Here is a 25,303-nt window from a genome sequence, read left to right as displayed (position 1 = left end):
CTACTCCGCCTGGCCCATGTCATAAGTCATTTCACGCCTCTCCGTTTGGTGTAACACAGGTTTACGGAGTCTCTTCTTGATGTAAGCAGATGATTTGGTACTTTTACACCTGAAAGGTTAACTTTGGTAGAGGTGGCCATGACAAATTTCTGATGGATCCTTCTTAGAGGAACATGGTTGATGGCCACTGGCCAGCAGCTTCAGGAAACCACTCTCTTGCCCTTCCGCGGCCAGTAGTATGATCAGAACCGTGCTCGGGGCGATGCTAGCTCGAAGTCTCCTCACCTGCTGGCTGAAGGGCTTTTTGCTATAACTTAGCAGCTTTCTAGGCACATCCTCAGAAGGGCAATATCTCGTCATCTTGCGAATCTTTACCACACAGCTTCCTCCATTCTTGTCACCACGAACTGGCTTTGAGATAGTAGCAGGCACCTTCTCTTTCTTTTTCCTTTCAATTCGGGTTTTTGGTGCAGCAGAATTCCACTTGTAAGTGGCTCTTTGGGAATACATTGTAGACCTAGAGTATCTACCGATCCCTCGGGCCAGGACTGGGCTCCAACTGCAGCGCTTTCGAGGCTTTTCCACCACTTTTTCAGCCACATCTTCCTTCTTGTTTTTCTCCTTTTTTTCCTTTCAGACCTTCTTTTCCTTTGGCTCCTCTGGGGGATTTTTGCCCACCATCTTGACAGAAGGGAAAGAGCAACAATTTCTCTTAAGGGGCTTACATTATACATTCATTTCCAGATGAAATTGGAAGCAGAACAACAAATTGATGTGAAAAGAACCATATCTGCCGGTGTTTCTATAATGATCTTATTTCACCACCAAGGACAATAGAACTCACATTCGGATCTTGGTACCCAATGAGTTGTACAAGGGAATGGAGAACAGTCTGAAAATTTTGAAGTCAGAAAGAGTTCCTGGACCTGACAGAATGCATACAGAAGAAATCTTGAGGCAACTTGAGGTACTTGAGGCAACATGATTTTAATGGCAATCAGAGACTGATTTTCAAGGCATCTCAAAGAAAGGAAAAATTTAAAAACAAGGAAAAAATTAAAGAGGCTATTACCATCCACAAGGTAACTGATGGGTTAATACTTACCAACCCATATTCCTATTTCCTCATCTTTAGGAAAGAAGGGAGAAAACAAACATTTTAAAAAAAAATTTTAGGCAATTGGGGTTAAGTGACTTGCTCAGGGTCACACAACTAGTAAGTGTCAAGTGTTTGGTCTGAGACCAGATTTGAACTCAGGTCCTCTTGACTTCAGGGCTGATGCTCCAACCACTGTGCCATCTAGCTGCCCCGAAAATGAACATTTATTAAGCACCTACTATATGCCAGGTACTGTGCTAAGCACTTTAGGAACATTATCTTATTTGATCCTCGCAACAATCCTGTGAGGTTGGCACCATTATTATCCTCATTTTATAGCTGGGGAAACTGAAGTGGACAGAGGCTAAGTGGGGTTTGTCCAGATCACACAGCTAGCAAGTGTCTGAGGCCAGATTTAAATTCAGGCCTGAGTCCAGGCCCAGTGTTTTATCCACTTTGTCATCTAGCTGTTCTGTATACAATTTTATAAAATTAGCCTATACAAACAACCAGAATATCCTTGATGAAAATATAACAGAACACTTCTTCATACTATATAATTGACTAAAAGGATACATGATTCTGTGTTTATAAAAAAAGTATTTGAAAGAATGTTTGTCTCTCTCCTTTCATAGGATTAAGTTATTTAGTCTTTAATTAATTCTCACTCTGATCTTTGAAGATCCTTTATTGAATATAATGTTTATTGTGCCATGGTTAATTTTGTAAAGGTATCATGCACATTTGTGGAATATATACACTCCTTTCTTTTCCCATTCTATAGTTGCTGGAAATATATCACATCTAACTTTTTAAAAAATATATTCAAGTCTTAACTTCTTTCTTGTTTATCTTTGGTTAGATTTATCTAGGTCTGTGAGGGGTACATTGAGATGGTCAGCTATTTAGTTGTGTCATATATTTCTTCCTGTAAATTAATTAACTTTTCCTTTAGGTATTTAGATGTTTAATCATTTGATGCATATGTATTATGTACTGATATAAATTCATTGTCTATGGTGCATTTAAACATAATGTGGTTTCCCTGTTTAACTCTTTTGTCTTTTTTTTTTTTTAAATTGTGGCCTGGTTGAGATCATGATTACCACCTCTGGTTTACTTTTTTTGTTGTTGTTCACCTGAAGCATAATAGATTTTACTCCAGATCTTTAATTTTTTGTGAACTTTTATGTTTCAAATATGTTTCTTATAAATAATATCTTTTTAGATTCCGTTTTCTAATCCATTTTTCTCTACTCTCTTCTATTTTATCAGTGAAATCAACCCATAATACTCAGAATTCTGATTGTTAATTGTGAACTTCTTCCAACTTGACTTCCCCTCACCTCTACTGTTTCTTTACAAAAAAAAAAAAGAAGATGAAGAGTTGAGAGAGAAGTGTTTAAACACTCACATGGAATTACAATTTTTTTTTTTTAGGCAATTGGGGTTAAGTGACCTGCCCAGGGTCACACAGCTAGTAAGGGTCAAGTGTTTGGTCTGAGGCTGGATTTGAACTCAGGTCCTCCTGACTTCAGGGCCAGTGCTCTATCCACTGCGCCACCTAGGTGCCCCATGGAATTACAATTTAAAGACTCACATAGAATTAAAATGCGGAGCTGAAGCAAAATCTATTATGCTCCAGGTGAACTGAAAAAAGCAGGGATAGCAATGATAATTTCAGACAAGGTAAAATAAACATGATAAAAAGAGGTAAGTAAGGAAATCTTATTATGATTAAAAATCCATATCAATTTTTAATGTATACGCACAAAAAACCAGCATCTAAATGCTTACAGAAAAAGTAAATTGAATTGTAGGGAGAAATAGATTGTAACATCATTGTGGTGAGGGATATCAATATACCCCTTTCAGAATTAGACAAATCAACAAAATGATCAACAAGAAAGATGCTTTGGAGGGGGCAGCTAAGTGGCACAGTAGATAGAGCACCAGCCCTGGACTCAGGAGGACGTGAGTTCAAATCCGGCCTTGGACCAAACACTTGACACCTACTGGCTGTGTGACCCTGGGCAGGTCAATTAACCCCCAATTGCCTTGCAAAAAAAAAAAGAAAGAAAGAAAGAAAGAAACTTTGGAACTAAATAGAATTTAAGGAAAAGTAGACATTATGGATCTCTAGTGATTGCTAAATAGGAACAATTAATTTATATATTTCTCAACTGTACATAGCAACTTTACCAAAATTGACCATGTGTTGTGCCATAAATTCCTCACAAGTGCATAAAAGCAGAAATACTTAACACATGTTACTAGCCATAATGCAATAAAAATCATATTAAAAAAAAGTCTTTGAAGTAAGAATTGGAGATAGGAGTCAAATTGACATAAAAGTGAGAAGTACAGCTGAATTCTCTCTTATAACTCCTCCAAAAACATCTAGAAAGTACACCAGACTGAATCCTAATTAGGAAATCCAAAAGAAAAAAAATCACAGTGAGTCATTTTTCCAGCACATGTTGGCATAATGAAACAGGCAGCAAGATTTGCAGGCAGCAGGGATGGATTATAGCCAGCAACTGTTAACACAGAGTATGTTAAGGCATGGACTGAAGGAGGAGCCATAAGGGAAAGATGAGATCCCAGACCTACACAGAAATTCAGGAATAGGTGTTAATTGGCCGCCCTGTTATTCACTGCCTATTTACAAGTCACAGATCCAGGGCACATTAGGGAGGGGACCTGCAGCAAGGGGTGAGGAGCAGTCATGGGCCCCAAGCTATGAACTGAGTAAGAAGCAAGTTCAGAAGTAAACAGCAGCTATATGCTTCCAAGTCTGGAAATTAAGTAGGGAATCCCAGAAAGAAGGTGAGTTTGCAGTTCTGTCACTCTCTCAGCCCAGATGTTCCCCCCAGAAGAGCTCATCCCTAACATAAAATCTGAAGTCAAGATGTAGATTGGAGGAATGAGCAAAGAAACCCTCTGAAGAGAATTATTTTGGTGACAGGGATGCTCAAGACACAAACTTAAAGGAAGAGAATTACTCCAAAATATTTACAAATAAAGCCTCAAAGAAAAACACAGCCTATGCCCAAATCATATCAGAATTTCTAGAAGAGATAAAGCAAGAGTTTTTTCTAAAGAGTTTAAAATGATTTTAAAAATTAAATTAAAATGCTAGAAGAAAAAATTGGGGAAAGATATGAGAGGTATGGAAGAAAGAATTGAAAAGAGAATTTGAAGCTTGGCATAAGATGCATAAAATCTTACCTAAGCATCAAGTCCCCCTGAAAATTAGAATGGACCAAAGAGAAGGTAGTAGCTCTGAGACAACATGAAACATAAAACAAAGCCAAACTGGAAAAGTAGAAGAAAATGTAAGGGGTCTTAAAACAAGAACAACTGACCTAGAAAACCAATCAAGAAGAGATAATTTAAGAATCACTAGGACACTTGAAAACCGAGAGAGAGAGAGAGAGAGAGAGCGCACCTAAATATTATATTTCAAAAAATTATTAAAGGCTTAGAAGGCAAAGAAAAAATAGAAAGAATCCACTGGTCGCCTCCTGAAATAAAAACTCCTGGGGACATTGTAATATAAATCCAAAGCTTCCATTCAAAGGAATAATACTGTTAGCAACCAGAAAGAAAGAATCTAAGAATCAGGGAGTCACAGTTAGAAATATAAGACTTGGTGACCACCACCTTTAGGGAACTAAGAGCTTGGGATATGATATTCCAGAAGGCAAATGATTTAGGATTACAACTGAGAATAATTTTTTCAGCAGAAGTGAATATGATCCTACAAGAGAAAAAATAAAACTGAAATAAAAGATTTTCCAAGCATTCCTGATGAAAAGATCAGAGCTGCATAGAAACTTTGAAATATAAACACAAGAGTTAAGAGAAACATTAAAAGTCTTTTTTTAAAAAAGCAAGAAATCACAAGGCATTAAACAAGGAAAAAGCTATTCATGATCTAACATGGGGAGATGATACATGTGTTCTTTCAGAACCGTACTGTTATCAAGGGTCATAGAGAGAGTCTAATAAGACAGAAAACTTAGGAGTGATTTTGTTATATTTTGATGATAATAAAAGAGGAATGGAAAGGGTGGGAGAAAGGGAGAAGAAAAGTGAGGAGAGTTATTTTGTATAATCAGGATACCTAAGTAGAAGACTTTACAAACAAGGAGAAAGTGGTAGAATGAATGAGTGACACTTGAACCTCACTTTCATATGAACTGGTCAAAGAAAGGAAGAATGTGCATGTGCATTCACACACACAGAATTGGGTAAAAAAACATATTTCATTCAGTAGGAGAATAGAAGGGAAAGGGGAGAAGGCAGAGTGGGGAAAATAGGGAAGGTAGATTAAGGGAAGGAATAATCCTAAGCAAAACAAACTCTGACTAAGGAGTGTAAATCACAAAGTGGAGTTTAAAAGAAAAGAAAGAAAGAATTAGAAACTGTGATTAGGTTCTGGATGAGGGAAAGAGAAAGGGGTCAGGAGAGCAAAAATAGATTGTATAAAACCTAGAGCATGTTGCTGAGCACATTCCTCTTTCAATAGCCTTTTCTTCTTGATTAAGAGGAAAGTGACAAACACAGAAAAGGAAAAGTACAAGAAAATACAAATTATCATAAATGTGAATGTGAATGGGATGAACTCACCCATAAAATGGAACATAAAATAGCACAACAGATTAAAAACCAAAATCCAACAATATGTCGCTTCAAGAAACACATTTGAAAGTTAAAGATGAACACTTAATTAGAATGAAGTATTGTAGTAAAATCTATTACACTTCAGTTGAAATAAAAAGCACAGGGGTAGTAATCATGAACTCAGACAAGGCACAGCAAAATTAGACTTAATTAAAAGAGATAAACAGAAAAACTACATCTTTCTGAAATGTACCCAAGACAATGAATTAATATCAATACTAAACATTTATGCCCCCAAAAGCATAGCACCTAAATATTTCAAGGAAAAGTTAAACAAAGTATAGGATAGATAGCAAAACAATAATATCCCCTTTAAACTTAAATAGATCAACCCCCCCCCCAAAAAAAAACCCAACAACAAAGAAGTGAAGGACCTGAATAGATTTTTAGAAAAGTTAGATATCATAAACCTCAAGATTATTGGATGGGAATAGAAAGCAGTATATATAATTTTCAGATATTCATGTTACCTTTACAAAATGTGACTGTGCTTCTAGGGCTGTATCTCAAAGAGATCATACAAATGGGAAAAGGACCCATGTGTACAAAAATATTTATAGCAACTCTTTCTGTGGTGGCAAAGAATTGGAAATTGATTGTGGTATATGAATGTAATGGAATACTATTTTACTATAAGAAATGATGAACAGGCAGACTTCAGAAAAACCTGCAAAGACTTGTATGGTCTGATGCTGAGTGAAGTGAGCAGAACCAGGAGAACATTGTACACAGTAACAGCCATGCTGTGCGATGACTAATATTGATAGATATAATCCTTCTCAGCAATACGAGGATCTAAGACATCTCCAAAGGCCTTATGATGGAAAATGCTATCTACATCCAAAGAAAGAACTATGGAGTCTGAATACAGATCGAAGCAGACTATTTGCTCTTTTTTTTCTTCTGTTGAGTTTTACTTCCTCTTTCTGGTGGTTCCTCCTATTGGTTCTAATTCTTGCCTACAACATCACTAATGTGAAAATATATTTAATAGGAATGTATATGTAAAGCCTATATCAGATTGCATGCCATCTTGGGGAGGGAGGTGGGGAGGGAGGGAGAGAAAAATTTAAAACTTGAAATCTTATAGAAGTGATTGTTGATAAACCAAAATAAATTAATTTTAAAAAAGCAAAACAAAACAGAAATGTGACTGTTAGGGCATAAAAGCCTAACAAATTCAGAAAAGTAGAAATATTAAGCATATATTTCATAGACTACTATGCAATAAAAATTATATTTGATAAGGTTCACTAAAGAAATTATTAAGGATTGGACACTAAACAACTTAATCCTAAAGAATGAACTGGTCAAAGAACAAATCATTTTTCAAATGATAATTTAATTAAAGATAATGACAACAATGAGACAACATCCTGAAATTTGGGGGCTACAGGCAAAATAATCCTTAGGGGAAAATTTCTATCTCAAAAAACTTTCATTGATAGAAGAGAAAAAAATAGATTAGTGAAAAAAAAAACCAGAAAAATCAACAATTTTTTAAAAATCCCAATTAAACATCAAACTAGAAATCCTGAAAATCGAAGAAGAGATTAATGAAATTGAAAGCCCCCCCAAAAAAGACCACTGAATGAATAAATCTAAAAGCTATTAAAAATAAATACGTTACTATGAGATTTCATATTTTTAAAAAAGAAAACCAAATTACCAGTAATAATAGCTACAATTATAAGTTCACCACCAATGAAGAAATAAAAAAAATTATTAAAATTTTTTTCACCCAATTACATGCCAATAAAACTATCTACATGAAATGGATGGATATTTTTAAAAATATAAAATGCCTAGATTAATAGAACAAGAAACAAAGGGCTTAAATAACAAGATCTTAGAAAAATAAATTGAACAAGCCATAAATGAGTTCACAAAGAAAAAAAAAATAAACTCAAGACCAGATGGATTTACAAGTGAATTCTATCAAACATTTTTGTTTGTTTGTTTTGGCTAGGCAATGGGGTTAAGTGACTTGCCCAGGGTCACACAGCTAGTAAGTGTTACGTGTCTGAGGCTGAATTTGAACTCAGGTCCTTCTGAATTCAGGGCTGGTGCTCTATCCATTGCGCCACCTAGCTGCCCCTCTATCAAACATTTTAAAAAATAATTCCAATACCATGAAAATCATTGAAAAACCAGTGAAAGAAGGGATCTTAGAAAATTCCTTCTATGGCTCAAATATGGTTTTGCCACCTAAGTTAAGAAGAGTCAAAACAAAGAAAGAAAACTATGGACCAATGTAACCAATGAATATCAACGCAAAAATGTTAAATGAAATCATAGCAAGGAGACTTCAGAAACATATTAGAAAAATTATACACTGTGACCAGGCTGAATTTATGTCATGAATGCAGGGCTAGTTCAATGTTAGGAAAACTATAAACATAATTGACATTAGTAACAAGAACAGCAACAACAACAACAAAAAGATGATCTCAACAAATGCAGAAAGTGCTTTTAACAAGATACAGCACTCCGTCTTGTGAACGCTAGAAAACACGGGAATAAATGGATCTTTCCATCATAAGAAAAGTCGTATTGATCTAAAAACAAGAGCCAGCATTATCTGTACTTGGGTGAAACTGGAGGCTTTTCCAATAAGGTTAGGAGCCAAGCAAGGCTGTCCACCGCTATTCACTATAGTGCTAAAAACCCTAGCTATCATGACGAGACAAGAAAGATCAATGAGAAAATAAGCATAGCAAAAGAGGGAAAAAATGATGACTTTTTACCCATGATATGATGATTTACTTCGAGAACCCTAGGAAGTCAACTAAAAAATTAATTGAAATCATGAAAAACTTCAGCAAACTTGCAGAATATGAAATAAACCTACATATGTCATCAGCATTTCTAAATATTACCAACAAAACCCAATAGGAAAAGATAACAAGTGCAATTCCGTTTCAAGTAACTACAAAAAGCAGACAGTACTTTGTGAGTCTGCTTGTCAAGACACACATAGGAACCACAAATATAACTACGAAATATTCTTTACATAAAAGTGGGAGGAATCTCAGGGGGTGCCTAGTTTAACCTTATTTTTTCAGATAAGCAAACTGATTCATAGAGAAATGAAGTGCTCACCCAAAGGCTAACAGAGAGATGCTTAGTAGGCCTGTTATCAAGTTCAAAATGCACACAAAAAAGCAACCCAACAGATTTATATTGTATTAATTGTAATTTAATTGATGGATCAGAAAAGGAGGTGGGACAAAGGATGATCCATGGGTGGCCTTCAGGATACCTTAAGAGGCCTAGAGAAAAAAGTCCCTAGTATATTGGGTGGGCTGCCCACCCTCCTGCTATGATACCCCCTCCAACATCTCCCCCCACATATACACACATATCCTGGCGCAGCATTTAATAGAGCACTGGGTCCAGAGCCACTCAGGACCAGAAGCCAGGGATAGAGTTTTATTTGCATAGCTGGAGGCAGTGAGTCCCTTGCCCCCCCCCCCCCCCGCCCCCAACACACACACAGACTCACAGATCCATTCAGTTCACAACTGAACAAACATTCGAAGAGCCTTCCAAAGCTGAAGCCTTTCTAAATGGGCCAAGGTCCCGGTGAGGGAGCCGGAAATGTTTTTTCAGTGGCAGGTCTTGGCACAGTTGTGATGCTGAACAGTAGTCCTGGGCCTGCCAGAGGGTAGGCTGGGGAACCTGTTGGGGCAGACGGCTCCCCACCGATGATCAGCTCGAGGCGAGCCAAGGAGTGAATTCACCTTGCACCAGCCACATTCATTCTCTCCACTATACCACGTGGCTTGCTTTGCCACCTACTACGTGGTCAGATGACTTAACCCCTCCAGGCCTTGGTTTCCTTATTTGTAACAGAATAAGGGAAAGGGACTAAATGAACCCTAAAGTTCCTTCCGGCTCTACACTTGGTAAGAGCCTGCTTCCCCCCTCTCTTGTCTCCCCAGGACTAGTTCAGGGCTTGGCAGATTTTTTTTTTTGATTCAGCTGGTGATTTCATCAAGATAATGAATTCCCAAAGGGGAACACCTTCTACCTCTTATAGAGAGTTGGGAACCGGGGAACAGAAGGAGCACACTGAGAGGTTAATGACTTCCTCAGGGTCACACAACCAGGCTGTGGCAGAGAGGGGACTGGAATTCACCTTTTCCTGACTCCAAGTCCAGGGTTCTAGTCCAGGCAGCCAAGGCTGCCTCTTGCTTGCCTCGTAGGAGGCATTAAATAAATGCTCATGGATTGACAGATCCCCAGTACTTGCTCATCGCACTGCCCTGCTTCCTTCTGTAAGCCACCAGATCTGTGTGTCAACACTGTTTCCTGCGCTTATGAAATCAGAGAAAAGGAGAGAGAACAGAAGGGGCCAGAGCTATCCCATGGACGATCCTCTCGCACCAGTCACTCAAACTGGCTCTAGAGGGGTCGTGGGAAAACAGTGGGCTATAATAATAGCTGTCATTTCTAGAACCTTCTGAAATTTGCCGGATGAGTCTGGATAGACAAATGGGAGGTGGAGGGAAGCCTCAAAGAAGGAATTTTGCTTTATTGCACATGTTGTCTGTCCTTTAGAATATAAATTTCTTGAGGCCAGGAAATGCTTCATTTTTATTTTTTATCCCCAGCACAGGTCTGGTGCACAGTAGGTCCTTAATAAATCCTTGTTCATTGATTGCCAAATAAAATGCTTTATTTATAGTCGGTAAATAATCAGTCAGGTCTTACATTTCCCACTTTTTTTTTTTAGTGAATTGTGTGACTATAGGAACGTGGTCTGCTATATGATTTGTGCCTAGAATATGGTAGATGCTTCATAATGCTTATTATTAATTACTTACATTAATATTGCATATTATAAATAAGGAATAATACTTATTGGCTGTCTGAATATTGGCTGCAAACCCCTCATATTTTCATCAAGCTATCCTCAGTCACATCCCTGAGAATTTTAGGGAGGTAAGAAAGTTTTTGTACGGGTTGGTAGTTACTGACGTCCTCCACATGGCCTCTTTTCAGCCATGATATATATCCTTTCCAGTCATTTTCAGTATCTTCCCCTTACCAGAAATTTTGAGACTTTATGACTTAATGCTCTCAAAATTCTGTCACCTACAGGACAGATTTCTCCTGCGCATACCTGATCTGGTCCAGATGCTCTCCCTAGCTTTGCTTTTCTTGGTGCACTGTCTGGGAACTGAGACATTAGCCTCCACACAGGGTAGCTCCCCTGTCATAGATTATATGCTTACGCTGAATACAATGGACAAGTCACTTAGCTTCTCTGTACTTGTTTTCCTCACCTGTAAAATAGGGATGATAATAATAATAATAATAATAATAATAATATAATAATAATAATAATAATTCTGACATACACATACATAAAGATGTGCATGTTACATATATTTTATGCTCTGTGGGCCTTCTCATCTGGTCATCTTTGCTTTAAGAGCCCTTCTAGCTCTGGTCTTCCATGGTCTATGTTTTAGGATGTTGTAAACTTCAAAATGGCATTTGCTCATTTGCTAGTATTACTGTTAATGCGATGTGATGGTAGTGTTGACAGAAGGCTCGCATTTCTGTGTTTGTCATTCTTCCCGTTCTGTCTTTAAGTGCTCTAGGAGTAGTCTGGCTTAAATGGGTCTCTTGCCAAAATTTCTGCAAACTCATTTCCTCCTGTTTTCCTTTTTCATTAAGTTATGAGACAGTGCTGCTCATAGCCTCCCTCCCCAATCTTCTGCTTGGACTTTGAGGTCTGGCCAATGCATAGCTGTGGGGTAACAAGTCAATTCCTGTCTGTTGAGATAGAGTCAATTTCTCTTTTTGTGATGAATACACAAGGGGAATAACGGAGTGTAACAATAATATGGTATTTGTAGATAACAATATGGTGCTGGTGACTTTGCCAGTTACAAAGGACTTTTGAGAAAATTTTATTATAAACTTAATAAATTATTAGAGACAATAAAGCAAGCGTATCCAGTTACACTGAGAAACTGCCCATCTCCATTCTATGGCACTTACTTTTTTAAAAAAAGTGGGTGATGAATTCCTGAAGACCGACCAAGATGGCAGAGTAGGAGGGAGGAGTATAATAACCCAGTTCTCTTCCATAACAATTCCAGCAAAGGCTGAGGATTGTAAACCAGGCAGTGATTAGGAAGCCCAAGGAAAAACCACAGCTGGAAATTTTTCCAGCTCAGGTCAGCAAAGGGAGACAGACAGGAATCTGTAGCCACTAAGGAGGGGGCCCAGCCTAGAAAACCTCCACAGAGCCTTCAGAAGCAGCAGATGTGAGGCCTGCCTCTGTGGAACAGGGCAAGGAACAGCAGCAGTGGACAGAGAAGATCGAGGTTGAGGCTGTATACTGGGCAGACAGGTACAAGCCACAGCTGTGTGACTCTGGTTCTAGGGTAGGGTCCCAGATTCAGCCCACAGACCTTGGCTTAGACCTACAGCTGAGGAACCAGGGCAGGGACCTCCGAGCAGGACAAGCTGGATTTCTGTCACTCTCAACTGGTAGAGCCTTCCAGATAGGTGACAGGGACTTGGAGCAGTAGTACAGTATATTGGAATTCTAACCATGGGAAAGCCTGCAATCATGTAACCCAGAACCAAACCAGGGCTGGGAGCTTGCCAAGCTCAGATGAGGAAGAGAGTTATCAGACTTTGTGCTAGATTCTATTACTTAGAAAGAAAGCATTGGAGGGTGAATAGGTGGTGCAATAGATAGAGCTTCAGCCTCGGAGTCAGCAGGACCTGAGTTCAAAGCTGGCCTCAGACACTTGACACTTACCAGCTGTGTGACCCTGGGCAAGTCACTTAACCTCGATTGCCTCACCAAAAAAAAAAAAAAAAAGAAAGCATTGAAGATGTGCAGGTCTCTGTCCTGAGCTACCCTTGATATCCTTGAAGAACACGAAACCTAGAGAAAGGAGAAGTAGAGCTTCTGAGAACACATATCAGGACCAAACAAACCTGTAGCATTCCCTTCAGAAGTGCACGCAGTGTAGCCCTAACACAAAATCCAAATCTGAGAAGTAAGGCCGAAAGAATGCATAAAAGGGGGGAAAAGATACCCACAATAAAGAACTGTTATGAAGGCAGAGGTGCCCAAGGTACAAACTCATTAGAAAACGACCACACGGGAAGGCTCAAAGAATAACATAGTTTAGGCACAAGGTAAAATAGAATCACTAGAGGAAATGAATCAAGAGTTTGAAAATCATGTTTTTTCTTTTTTTCTTTTTAGACAAATGCTAAAACTTAAATACAAAATGAGGGGGGGGAAAGCATTATAAACTTAAATATAAAATAAGAAAAAGCAAAAGAAATCATGTGCACAGCAGAACACAGAAGAGCATTCACATTGCATAGCAATAACTTTTCGTTTCAAGAAAGCCTGTGTATTAAATACGGTTCGTTATTTTGAAAGCCGTCCATCCTTTCTTTGCTTCCTTGTAGGTTTTCTTTTGTTTTCTGCTGTACATTTTTTACTTGGTTCTTTTTTCCCCCTCCCTCCCCCTTACCCACCACCCAAGGCTACAGTGAGCATTGGCTATATTTATACATAGGTATTGATATATATACATACACTTATACATATATACATATGCTTTCCCCAAGAGATTCTACTCCTAATCTTTGTTTTTATGTTTGCACATATCTCTTTATTTTTCCTATCCCTCCTAACTCCTCTACTTTACTTCTACCTGCTATCTTACCCTCCTATTACTTAACCTACCCCACTCCAGCAATCCCTTCCTCATCCTTCTATTCCCCTAAATCTAAACCCCATGTTATACCCCCCTTTTAACCTAGTCCCACAACCTTCCCTCTAAAGATCCCTCCTTTATCCTCTCCCCCCTCCCTATCCCCTTAAAGTTTTATGTCTTTCTAAATTTAGAAGACTTTTATACTCTTCTAAAAGTATATGTATTTTTCCCTCTTAAACCCATTCCTGATGAGAATAGGTTTCCAGAACTAACAGCTCCCTCCCCCATCTAATTCCTCTATATTGGTTCTTCCTCCTACATCTCATTGGTAAAAGATAATTACTCTTTTAGCTGTACTTGAATGGTTTTACTTTTTGAAGTCATATCATACTCAGGTCTACCCCAAGCTTCCTTATAAGTTACCTCATAACAGTAATAATCTTAGACATAGGTTTTACATTTTTCATACATAAAACATTCTATCCTTCTTTAGTCCCTTGTAATTGGTCATTGGCATGTACTTCATATTTCTCTTGGCTCTTGTATGTTAAATCTTCTATTGAGTTCAGGGTTGGGTTTTTTTGTTGTTTGTTTGTTTTTTGTTTGTTTTAACAAAGACCAGAAAGTCTGACAATTGATCAAATGTCCGTTTTTTAAAATTCAGAATTATGCTTAGCTCTGTTGGGTGTGATATTTTTGTCCTGAAGCCCTGTTCTTTTGCTCTTCGATATATGGTGTTCCAAGACCTTAGATTTTTAGTGTCACCACTGCTAGGTCTTGTGGGATTCTAATTGTGGTACCACCGTATATAAATTATTTTTTTCTTCTTGCTTATAATATTTTGTCCTTGATCTCGGGCTTTTGAAATTTGGCTATGTTATTCCTGTGAGTTTTCCTCATAGGATTTCTTTCAGGTGGTGATTGGTGGATTTTTTCTAGTTCTACTTTCTCCTCTTGTTCTAATGCTTCAGGACACTTTTCTTTAATTATTTCTTGTATTGTTGTATCAAGATTCTTTTTTTGATCAGAACTTCCAAGTAGTCCAATTATTCTTTTTTTTTTCCTTAGGCAGTTGGGGTTAAGTGACTTGCCCAGAGTCACACAGCTAGTGAATGTCAAGTGTTTGGTCTGAGGCCGGATTTGAACTCAGGTCCTCCTGACTTCAGGGCCGGTGCTGTATCCACTGCACCACTGAGCTGCCCCTTAGTCCAATTATTCTTATGTTTTCTCTTTTTGATTTGTTCTCTAGAGCCATTGTTTTTCTTATGAGATGTTTCACATTGTCTTCTTTTTTTTTGTTCTTTATGAATGAAATGAATATATGAAAGTATATATATATATATGTATATGTATATATAAAATTTTTTCATCTCTTATAGCTTTGCTGCCTTTCCCTTACTGAATTCTGATTTTCAAGGAGTCGTTTTCTTCCTTAAGATTCTGGATCTCCTTTTCTAATTGGTTGACTTTATTTTCATAATCTTGTTTTTCTTGCATTATGCTTATTTTTCTTTTTAGTTTTTCCTCAGTCTCTCTCATTTGATTTTTAAAGTCTTTTTTAAAGTTTTCCAATGAGTTTTTTTTTGGTCAGATGACTATTTGATATTACTCTTTGGGGCAGAAGAGGGTTTCTTTGCTTCAGTCGAACCCCGATCTTCTCTATTCCCATAATAGCTCTCTATGGTTAGATTCTTTCTCCTTCACCTGTGCATTTTTTTGGTAATAATTTAGTTTTTATAATTACTTCTAGTCCTAGGGGATGGGGGATGGTGCCTCTAATCCTCTTCAGTTCACCCTTCTGAACTTGAACTCAAGCCAAAACTTCTAGACTCCTGTAAATGTCCACAGCAGAGGCATCCCCACTCCACTGCTTCTGCATTCACCAGATGTGTGCTGGCTCCTTCTTGCCCCAGCCACTCTCTGCAGCACAACTGGGTCTGTCATTCCTTTTAAGGAGGGGTTCCCTCCATCTTCTCCAGGTAAGGCACCCAACTGCCCTCACTATCCCGGGGGTAAAAGTTCCTGTTGCTGGGGCTGAGGCAGCACCCCAAACCAGCTAACCTGAAGGGTCTTGACCTGTGGTTGTAGGGGACCTTAGCCTGGAGGTGTTTACTCTTCACAAGGAGGAAATCTTGTCCAAGATTTTTCTTCAGATCTTCTCCAATTGGCCTAGGAGGACCTCTCTTCTGCCCCTACTCTTATTTGTTTTCATAGATCTACATTCCCCCAGAGGTACTATTTTATCTCTTTTGCAGAGGAAAATCTTGAGAGCTTGAAATTTTCTGACCTACTCTGCCATCTTTCCAGAATCCTCCCTAAAAATCATATTTTAAATGAAATGAGACCTCTAGAAGAAAGAACTGGAAAAGAAATGAAACCTCTAGAGTAAAGGCTTGGATAGAGAATTTACAGTGCAGTATAAGAGGTACAAAACCTTACCAAGACAGAGCCCTGGAGGCTAAACCGGTGGCAACAGGTTGGGATCAAGAATTGGGCAAAGGCTTTTCTTCACTGTGCTTGCTTAATAAGCTTATTGAATATTAACTGACACACCCAGAGGGCAGAGATAGCCACCATTTTTGAACATGGGACACATGAGCTGGGAGGGATGAACATGACAAGGAGTAACATGGAATGGGTGGTTCAGCAAGAGTGTAACCCAAATGAGCTGGTCCAATCCCAGCTTAAATGGGAGGAATATGGATTTTACTAACCATTTAAAAGTTGACTCTGCTTCTGTACTGGCGCACATGTGCTGTGCTGGAGTGAGGTATGTCCACTTCTCGCAAGAAGTGTCGTAAAGGCTTTCCTTCACACACTCTGGTAGTAGATTTTTGTTTCAGATTTTTCTAACACACACAAAAAAATTGCAAGATGCCAAACAGAAGGAGTTCAAATCCCAAGGAGCCCCAGTTAAGATTGTGCAATATTTGGTAGGTATCATGATAACGAAGAAGAGGAGACGTAGTAATTGCACAATATTTGGTAAGTCCATGAAGAAGAAGAGGACAGCTTGTAATACAACATTCCAAAAGGCCAAAGAGCCTTACAAGCAAGGATAATTTACCTGGCAAAGGTGAGTAGAATCTTAGGGAGGGGAAAATGGATCTTTGATGAAATAGAAAACTTCCACATATTCCTGAAGAATAGAGATGAACTGAGTAGAAACTTTGAAATACATACACCAGATTCAACAGACACATAAAAATGCAAATACATTTGAGTAATTGGAAGGGACAATACTGTACAAGAGCAAAGTCGTTTATGTCTGAATAGAAGAAACGAATGGCCTATCAGGATCCTAATCTACAGAGTTAATACAGAGCTAAAGACAAATAGCCTAGGAATAGTTTTAATGATCTTGAAAGCAGAAAAATGGGGAGGTAAAGAAAGGGAGAGAAAGGTGGGGGAAATTAACTACCTCCTATGATCTGGGTGCATAAGTAGAAGTGTGCTGTTGGGGCAATGGGGAGGAGGTCACTTGATCCTCACTTTCTTCTGAACTGGTTAAAGGATGGTAGAACACACACACACATACACACACACACACAATTTGGTGAAGAAAAACATTGAACTAAACAGGGAAATAGGAGGAAAACGGGAGTGGGGAAAGTAGAAATAAGATGAAGGTAGACTCAGGGAGGGATCTGTTGTTGTTATTGAGTTGTGTCTGACTCTTCATGATCCCATTTGGGGTTTTCTTGGCAGAGATGCTGGAGGGGTTTGCCACTTCCTTCTCCAGCTCATTTTACAGACTAGGAAATTAGGGCAGATAGAGTGAAGTGACTTGCTCAGGGTCACACAGCTAGGAAGTGTCTGAGACCAGATTTGAACTCAGATCCTCCTGAGTTCAAGGCCAGTACTCTATTTGTTGGTATTGCTCGAAACTTTGTCTCTCAGAATTTCTTTTGTAACAGCATTGAATGAGAAAAGAAAGAAATGAATATACTTCTCAGCTATACTTGGCACCTTTACAAAAATTCACCTTGTGCTAGTGCTTAAAGACCTCACCAAAAACTATAGGAAAGCAGAAATACTAAAATGCATCTTTTACTAATCAGAATGCAATAAAAATTATATTCAATAAAGGATCCTCAAAGAAAGAATTTAAAAGTAACTGAAGACTAAATCACATAATTAAAAAACAAACAAACGTTGGGTTAAAGAACAAATTATAAAAACAACAGAAAATTGCGTTAAAGAAAATTACAATGAGACAACATACCAGAACTTAGGAGATGCAGCTAGAGTTCTGAGAGGAAATTTTATATCTCTAAATGCTTTAATTAATAAAAGAGAAATCACTGAATTTTTAAAACTTAAACAGTGATAAATCAAAAATCCCCAACTGAACACAGAATGAGAGTGATTCCAGAGCTGATAAATGGTCAAAGGATATGAACAGGTAGTTTTCAAAAAAGAAATGCTGAGGGAAAACAGGTACATTAATGTACTGTTGGCAAAGCTATGAATTAGCTCAGTCATTTTGGAAAGCAATTTGGAACTATACTAAAAAAGCCACAAAGCTGTTCATATACTTTGACCTAACAATTCCACTACTAGGCTTATACCCCAAAGAGATCAGAGAGAAAAAGCTCAAATTAATAAAAATATTTCTATCAGTTCTTCTTCTAATGGTAGAGATCTGGGGACCAAAGGGAGTTCCCATTAACCAAGAAATGTCTAAACAAATTATGGTATGTGAATGTAATAAAATATTATCGTGCCCTAAGAAATGATGAAGGAATATTAAATTGAAAAAAAAGAAAAAGAGGATTATTCAAAATAATTATGAAGGGATGAATTCAGAGAAAAATGGGAAAACTTGGATGAACTGATGCAAAGTAAAGTGAGCAGCTATGAAAGAGTTAAGAATTCTGAGCAATGCAGTGCCAAGCATCACAGGACCAAGGATGAAGCATGCTACCCACCTCCTGACAGAGGTAATAGACTTTTAGATAGATTTTTTTTGCTTGACTATTAACTATATTTATTACAATTTATTTTGTTTTTGTTTTTGTTTTTCAGTTATGGGGAGGTGGAAGGGAGAGGAAATAAATACTTACTGACTAAAAGGAAAAGTAAAAAAAAAATAAATTTGACATATAACTTTTAAAGCTGCCATATTTGTCTGGCCTTCTGTTCTATTTTTTGTGGGGTAAGGGGGCCCTACCCCTACTCTCCTTTCCGTGCAGCTCACTCACCCAAATTGGAAAAAGCAAAACAAAATCTTGTAACAAAGAACTTTCACAAAATTTACATTTGATCCTAACAACAACGTTGTGATAAGGGCAGGTGAGTATTTTTATGTCCATTTTACAGGTGCAACAACCAAGATTCAGATGTCCAAGATCATGTTGCTACTAAGTGATAGAACCAGAACTAGAACCCAGGTCTAATGGCTAGAAGCAATGGACAGAACACTGGGCCTAGATTCAGGAACACCTGAGTTCAAATCCACCTTCAGACAGTTACTAGCTATGTGACCCTGGACAAGTCATTTGACTTCTGTTTGTTTCAGTTTCCTTAACTGTAAAATGGAGACAATAATAGCACCACTATCCCAGGGTTGTTGTGAGGATCAAATGAAATATTTCTAAAGTACTTAGCATAGCATGTAGTAGGTGCTTAATAAATGTTTCCTTCCTCCTTCCTCCCTTCCTCCTTCCTCCCTTCCTTCCTTCCTCCCTTCCCTCCTTCCTCCCTTCCTTCCCTTCCTTCCTTCCCTCCTTCCTCCCTTCCTCCTTCCTCTTCCTTCCTTCCTTCTCCTTCCTTCCTCCTTCCTTCCTTCCCTCCTTCCTCCCTTCCCTCCTTCCTCCCTTCCTTCCTTCCTTCCTTCCTTCCTCCTTCCTCCCTTCCTCTTCCTCCCTTCCTCCTTCCTCCTTCCTTCCTTCCTTCCTTCCTTTCTTCCTTCCTTCCTTCCTTCCTCCCTTCCTCCCTTCCTCCCTTCCCTCCTTCCTCCCTTCCTTCCTTCCTTCCTTCCTTTCTTCCTTCCTTCCTTCCTTCCTTCCTTCCTTCCTTCCTTCCTTCCTTCCTTCCTTCCTTCCTTCCTTCCTTCCTTCCTTTCCTCATTTCTTCCTCCCTCCCTTCCTGGCTTTGATTTCTTCAACCAGTCAATAAGTACTTATTAAGTACATACTATGTGCCAGGTACGTACTAAGGATTGGGAATACAAAGAAAGGCAAAAGATGGTCCCTGCTCTCAAGGGGCTCACAGTCTAATGAGAGAGACAACAAGCAAGCACATATGCACAGACAAGTGACAGACAGGATAAACGGGAAATAACAGAGGGAAGGCTCTAGAATTAAGAGGGATTGGGGAAGTCTTCCTGTAGAAGGTGGGATTCTAATAGGGACTTGAAGGAAGCCAGGGAAGCCAGGAGTTGGAGAGGAGGAGGAAGAGTGTTCCATGAACATGGAGTTGGGAAGATGGAGCACTGTGTGAGAGAAGAGGAAAGAAGGCCAATGTCATTGGAACACAGGACACTTGGAGGGAAGGGGTAAGGCACGAGGAGACTAGAAGGGAAGGGGGCCAGGTTTTGCAGGGCTTTGAACAACAAACAGAGGATTTTATATTGAATTTTAGAGGGAATAGGGAGCCACTGAGGGTCATTGAGCAGGGGGCTGGCATGACCAGACCTGAGATCAAGGAAGATCACTTTCACAGCAGAGTGAAGGATGGACTGGAGGAGGGAGACACTGGTAGTGGTCAAGGTGTGGCCAAGCTGTCTACTGTGGAGACTGGAGAGAAGACTGGACATAGAAGAGATCCTGTGAAAGCAGAAATGCCACCATTTGGCAGCAGGTCGGATGGATGAGATGAGTGTGACGAATTGAGGAAAACACTGATGGTGCAAGCCAAAGTGAGTGCAAAGATGGCTGTGTCTGCAGCAATAGAGCGTGTACGTGTAAGGGGGAAGATGATGACTTAAACTTTGGACGTGACCAATCTGAGAGATCTATAGGGCAATCAGTTTGGAGATATCCAATAAGCACTTGGTGATGAAAGAATGGAGCTCAGAAGAGAAACAGGAAACAAAGAAATCTGAGAATTATCTGCATGGAGAGGATAACTGAATCCATAAGAGAGACAGTATAAAGTAACTTCCAACTTCTTGGTCTCATGACCCCTTTATGTTCTTAAAAATTATGTGAGATCCCACCCTGAAGAACTTGTATTTATGTGGGTTATGCTTATCAATATTTATCATATTAGAAATTAAAACATGTTATTATTTTGAAAATAGTTTCAGACTCCTTGACAGGATCCCAGACCACATTCAGATGATTGGTCTAGAGAGAGAGGAGAGGGTCCAGGACAGAGCATTGGGTACACTCAAGGTTAGTGGGGATGACCTGGAAGAAGACAAAAGAAGCAGAGGAAAATGAGAAAAAGGGGTCAGCCAGGTTGAAGGAGAATGAAAAGAGAGCAGGGTCAGAAAAACTTAGAAGAGGTTGTCCCGGAGAAGAGGGTGGACAAAACCCATGGGGTTTTCTTGGCAAAGATACTAGAGTGAATCACCATTTTATTCTTCAGTGTGTCCCCATTTTGCATATGAGGAACTGAGGCAAATAGGGGTTAAGTGACTAGCCCAGAGTCACACACCTAGTAAGTATCTGAGATCCGAGTTGAACTCTGCTCTCTGGGATAAATCAAATTGACTTATAATGCATGTTTCAACTTTTTATACTTTTAAAAAACTTTTAATATACAGTATGTCCTCCTTTTGATTCAATCACATATTTTTTTTTACATGATTTGGCATTGAATTCAAAAGGTTTTGACATCCTTTAAATGTTCATCATGAAATGAGACTTCTCACATTGGATATGAAGTAGATTTTTGATGTATAGCTCATTTTTCCAAGTCTGGCCACCATAACGCCTGACTGCCCAGACTATTCCCATGTTGCCATCTTTGCCAATTTGCAGAATGTGAGGTGAAATCTCAGGTTTGTTTATATTTGCACATCTCTTATTATTGGTGATTTGAAGTGTACTTTCAGGAAGTCCTAAACAGTGTGCAATTCTTTCAAGAACAGCTTGTTTGTAAGCTTCGACCACTTATCTTTTGGGGAATGGCTATATCTTACATAAATTTGTTCATTGTTTATGTATCCTGGATACCAAATCCTTGTCTCATATCTATGGATAGAAAGTGGATTCTTAACCAAACAAGGTATTGAGGCAATTATAAAAGATAAAATAGATACTATTGATCACAGGAAAAGTTTCTGCTCAAACAGAATTAATGCACCTGGTATAAGAAATAGTTGTATGGGAAAAAATTCTTTGTATCAAATTTCTCTGATTAAGGGGTAGGTATCCAATGTATAAACAATTAACACCCACATATATACATACATATGCACATACCTGCATATATATGTGTGTGAGAGAGTAATATCCATTCCACAAAAGACAAGAGTTCTCAAAAAAGAATTGCAAACTGCTAACAAGCAAGTATTCCCCAAATCACTAAAACCAAGAGACATGCAGATAAAAACAACCACACGCACACGGCCAGATTGGCAAACAGCCAAAACCCACAAAGCCTTGGCCTTGAGTGTGCTGGGGAGAAATTGAAAAGCTTTTCTGCAAACAAAATTAATGCACCTAGGATAAGTATGAAAATGGTTGAATAGGGGAAAAAAATCTTTGTATCAAACTTCTCTCATACATAGACAACTAACAGATATAAATAAGACTGAAAGCTATTTATACATGTCCTTTAACCACTTATCTATTGGGAAGTAGCTTTTGATCTTATCTGTATCTGTTAGTTGTTTATATGTCTTAGATACCAAACTCTTACCAGATAAATCTGACAAAAATATTTTTCCCCCATTAACCACTTCCCTTCTTATCCTAGGGTTTGGGTTATTCATAAACACACATAAAAAGATTTTCCTCATTGGTTAATTCATTAATTCAGGCAATGCTCTGGTTCCATCCAGGGAATCTGGTGAAGGCTTCCTTGGCTCGTTCAGGACCACATGGATCCTGGCACATGGCCAGCCTCCCAGTACCTATTGCAATCTGCAGAAGGCCAGACTAGCACACAGCCCATCAAGCCAGTCCATTACCCTATGTATTTGAGAGATGAACAAATGGGTTAGATCCGAACTTGAGAAGGAAATACAGTCTAGATAAATTCCATCTGGGAAACTGTCCAGCACTTTCACTGAAATATTAATAATTCAGGCATCTTAATCAGACAACAAACCATCCTCTCCTACAAAAAATATTTTGGGGATTTTTTTTAAAGCTTCAATGTGCTTGGAGATCTTATCTGCATTGAGAGAATGATAAGCTTTACAAATATATTGATACACTGAAATTTATAGAAATTGCCAAACAGAAATACAATATTGCAACCCTGTGCCCCTATGCTATGTATCACAAAAGGTTAGGAATTTATCCAAGAGATGTAGATAAACACGCTTCAATAGTCTAAAAAAGTCACCTGACTTAAACTCCACTGAAAACCTATGGTGCATAATTATGGCTAGATTTGGAAAAATGAACTATTCATCAAAAATCTATTTCATATCCAAACAAGAAGTGTCATTTCATAATGAACATTTAAAGGATGTCAAAACCTTTTGAATTCAATGCCAAATCATGTAAAAATTTGTGATTGAACCAAAAAGATGACATCCTGTATATTAAAAGTTTTTCTAAAGGTATAAAAAATTGAAAGATGCATTATATGTCAATTTGATTTATCTGAGTTAATTTGTGTACCACAGTAATCTGGAATTCTTCCTCTGCTACTTAACCCCCTGTGTGACCTTGAGGAAGTCAACTAACCTCCTGGTGACTCAGTCTCCTCATTTATATTTCAGCATTTAGCATAGTACTTGGCACACAGCAGATGCTTAATAAGTGCTCATTAACTTGTTCAATTATTAAATAACCCTGTTGGACTAGATGGTCTCTAAGGTACCTTCTAAGTGATGTTGACCTAAATGTCCAGTGAATTAAATTGGATTTGGAATCAATTAACTCTAATAACTGATACAGTAAGGTTTGCAAAATACTTTACATGTGTTACCTCAACATACTGTAGTGAAAAGAACACTGGACCTGGGGCAGAGAAAACCTGGGTTCAAATCCCGCTTTAGACAATTCAATGAATATTTAAAATAATAGCACTTAGAAAGTGTTACTTTCCTTCTCTGTGCCTCAGTTTCCTCATCTGTAAAATGAGGGGGTTTAACTGAACCATCTCTTGTGGTTTTTTGGTCATTTGACTTAATGATCATTAAAGCCTTTAGGCTTTAAAAATCCGTGACCCCATAACAGACTACTGGGCATGGGGGAGGGAAACCCTGGGTTCGAATTCTATCTCAGACACACTTATTTAACTGTTTTAGCCTTTCTTTGGGTCTCAAGCCCTTAGCTCTGAGTGTCAGTCACATAGTAATCCCTTTGATGCTGGCAGACTGACACTTGGTGACTCAGTTTCCTCTTCTGCAAAAGGAAGGTGGAAGCAAGAGTCCAGAGGCAGGAAAGGGCGTGAGCTGCCCAAGGACACTGAGGAAAACCAAGTTGGCAGGAGCAGGTGGTGTGGCATGGGGAGGAAGTTCAGATCCCTTTGTTGGGGCCACATGCACGCAGCCTGGCTTCTTAAGCCCTTCCTAACCTGGCCACTTGCTGCTTTTTCAGTCTAGTAACCCAAGAGCACTGTTTTTTTGGCTGACACGGCATTTTCTTGGCTGGAATGCTCTGTTTCCTGGCATGCTTCCGGGGAAGAATCTTCCACCAATTCCTCTTAATGCAGATTACCCAGCATTTAGACTCTCTATATGGTTTTCTGTGCAAATAGTTCTTGGAGGGTTGTCTCTCCTTGAGAGCAGGAGCTATTTTTTTGCCTTGCTTTGCACCCCAGCACGTGGCACAATGTCTGGTATGCAGTAGGCACTCAATAATTGCTCCTTGATCCTCCCAGAGGTCATCTTGCCTTCCCTTGAAAACCTCTCTCCAACTGATGGGTGAGCCCAAGAGTCAGTTCCTTCTGCTTTTGGATAAATCTAATTATGAAGAAATATTTCCTTACCTAGAGTTTAAATCCACCTCACTGAAACTTACAGCCCCTTACTGCTAGCTCTCTCCTCTAGGACAAGTCTATGCCCTCTCTCCTACAACAGCCCTCCAAGGACTTGAAGACAGATATCAATGACTCTGTCGCCAGCCTTCTCTTATCCGGGCAATGCATGGTCGGTTCCTTCAAACCATCCTCATTTGGCCTGGACTAGTGCCGAGGCCCTTCCGCTGTCCGGTGATTTCCATTCCTGCCCAAGCCAATGCCCCTTCCCTCATACCATGCCCCTGCCTCATTCTCAGAAGGTGGCAGCCCACCACTGGCCCTCCCCCCGTTCTGACGTGATCATTCCTTCTTGTTTGTGGAGCTGACGTGGCCAGAGGAAGCCAGGCAAGGCTGAATAGCATACAGCAGTGCCCTCCCCCTCCACATAGTTGGCAGAGTGAACATCTCTGTGGGTACGGGAAACCTCCGTGCCTCTGGTGTTAGTGAACCGGTTTGCTCTCTCAGGGTTCTCGACACGGTCTTCGAACTCTTTTGGAAAACAGGAAGCGAGCTCCAGGTGCCCCACGTGTCCCACACCTTCCTATTTCTTCGGGGCCAAGTGGGTGAAAGGCTGAGCTGGTGTCTGGACAAAGGCTCTCAATTCAGAACTGCTCAGAGAACGCACACCGGGGCTCTGCTCCTCCCCTGCTACAGACAAAGAGGGGGCTAGCCTCCTTCTACCACAGCCTTCAATGCTGTCCCCTCCTATCCGCTCCAT

General features: G+C 39.2%; 1 pseudogene; it reads right to left on the bottom strand.

Moving 5' to 3' along the window:
• Positions 1-25,303, bottom strand: LOC110195498 (large ribosomal subunit protein eL6 pseudogene; annotated as a pseudogene).

The sequence above is a fragment of the Phascolarctos cinereus genome, unplaced genomic scaffold, assembly GCF_003287225.1.
Source record: "Phascolarctos cinereus isolate Bilbo 61053 unplaced genomic scaffold, phaCin_HiC Scaffold_9;HRSCAF=440, whole genome shotgun sequence".
NCBI classification, from domain to species: domain Eukaryota; kingdom Metazoa; phylum Chordata; class Mammalia; order Diprotodontia; family Phascolarctidae; genus Phascolarctos; species Phascolarctos cinereus.
This window is presented reverse-complemented; position numbering and strand designations above follow the sequence as displayed.